The following is a 2,500-nucleotide window of genomic DNA, read 5'->3' on the forward strand; positions in this document are numbered from 1 at the left end:
AATATCTTATAAGCATAATATATAGTTCTATATAAGCATAATATATAATTCTCACAACGCTCAAACACCTATGGAACAAGTCGACTTGCAAAGATATATAGCATCAGAATATTGGGCATGCATTAGCAAAAAAAAGAGAAAAAAAAAAAAAAAAGTGCAAAAACAAGGAATAGGAGAAATAGTATACGCGTTTACTATATCTCTCTTTCACCGTAATACGAAGATTCAACACCCCGAGTAGACCAACATCTTGATTGTGCAACGAAACCCATGCGGTTGTGAAGGCGCGCTGGTCCTCAAGATGGCGGTGTCGGGACATCAGGGTTGACAAGGCTGGTTTGCCAAGCCATTCTGATGGGATCATCTTCAACTTGCAGACCTGGAATGAAGTCACATAGTGCCCGATGCATACATAACAATTGCATTTATGATTGGCAGTGCCAAAATAGTAGGGTTGGAGGTAGAGACTTATAGATATTACATGTATATAGATATAGCAAAATATTATTTAGACATAACTGAAGTAATGATGATTAACTTAACTTGCTTGGTCATTTCTGCGTCACGTCGACAAATGGTGCGGCATGTAGTTTAACCGACACATTCAACAGGAAATATGTAGATAACGGCACAGAAGGAGTCAAGTAAGTTCTAAGTTGGTAACCTACCTCTTCAATTCTGGTAAGAAAACTAAGGGAGACATGGATTCCAGTGCAACAATTGTAATATCAGAATATGTTGCTGGAATAAACTTGATAAAGAAAATTATTAAAGATATGCAGGGTAGATGGAAACATATTACAATGTCAAGATAATTCATATTACGTGACCTTGGCTGTAGTAATTCTGAAAAATGAAGAGTAAGTATACTGCATATATAGAGTAAATATGGGTATACCAAGTTCGATTTCGGAGAACGCACATGATGTTTTGAATTGCGATAAGAGGCCTGGAATAACGGTTGATTACAGTGTAACAAGAAATAGAATCACAAAACAAAAGGAATTCATTGCTCATGTGCGGCATTCTGAGAAATCTGAAAGTAAAAGAATTAAACTTAGCATTGACATGAGAAATTTTATAATTAGTGATATGACCGTGATAGGTCGTTACCTTACCCGTGAATGAGTTCTCCAAGGGAGGCGCGGCTGCTTGGCCGAAAAACGTTGCCGTGCTGGCGGTATCTCTTCTTAACATGACCGTATGCTAGGTCAATTAGCTGCAGGGAGCAATACTCATGGCTCTGTTAGCCGAAAAAGTGCCGGAGCTGCGCTGGGCGGAAGTAACCGAGCTCGCGGTACTTGCAGTGGACCGTATTACAGGTCTGTACATCAGACATCTTCTCGTGAGACCGTCGTGGCTCTCTCAGCCAAACTTCGGGGCTGGCCCAGAATAACTATAAATTAAATGACCGTTTTAGCGGTCGTTGTGATGAATGAAAGAAAAAAGAAGCACCCGAGTCTCATCCTCGTGGAGGAGGGCTGTGGTAGGCCGAGAATGGGTAAATGTGATGAGAAACCGAATCTTGTCCTCAAAGTGGTTAATTTTCTTAACAGTGGAGATGCTAATAAGCCAAGATAGGTAAAAATAATGAATGAATGTGATGTGGCGACGATTTAAAGTATATTCAGTAGCATTATCGTTCAATAGTTTTCAATAGTCGTCAACGTAAATATCAATCAGATGAGTGATTGTGAGAGGAGGGATTAGTAGGAAGATTAGTTAGGCGAGAAATACTGTGCAAATAACTATCCACTTAATGTTCAACAAAACAAGGGCGATAAATGAATTATTATGGGTGGCACACGTCGTCCTACCGGGTTATTAATATTCGTTTTATGCCATGACATCCTAGTTGAAGTGTCAAAGTCTGTTTGTGAACAGAAAGATAAGAACAGTTAATGCAAATGTGCTAAGTGTAGATGGTGTATCTATAGTGAGTTGTGTGTTTGTGTGTGTGTGTGTGTGTGTGTGTGTGTGTGTGTGTGTGTGTGTGTGTATTACGCAAAAGGTAGTAAATCGCAAAATAAATAAATTACATAAGGCTATGTAAAAGATTAATTGAATTAATGAAATAATAATATCTAAAATTACTTCACACGACAATAACGATAATACGATAGCTTAACTATGATAAAATAATAATGATGAACTAAGAATAGAAATACGAAAATAGAGAAAATAATGTACAACGTAAGAAAAAAAAACTATATGAAAATAAATAAAATCTGTAACAAATGAAAAAAATTATATAAAGTATTTATATATAGATCGCTGAATTAACACATTTGTATTGATAGACACGTGTGGTCATCGCAACGTAACATTTTACTATAATGAGGTCCTGAATGACCGCGAATGACCTGCTAGAGTACGGAACGACCTAGCCAAGTGACCTAAAAAATTATTTTATAGTTATTCCTAATAAATATATAAATATATTTATAAATATATAAATATATTTATTAAAACACATACAGTATTAGTTAAACAATAGAAA

The sequence above is a fragment of the Penaeus japonicus genome, unplaced genomic scaffold, assembly GCF_977035675.1.
Source record: "Penaeus japonicus unplaced genomic scaffold, GWHDUDI00000001_assembly GWHDUDI00000034, whole genome shotgun sequence".
Classification (NCBI taxonomy): domain Eukaryota; kingdom Metazoa; phylum Arthropoda; class Malacostraca; order Decapoda; family Penaeidae; genus Penaeus; species Penaeus japonicus.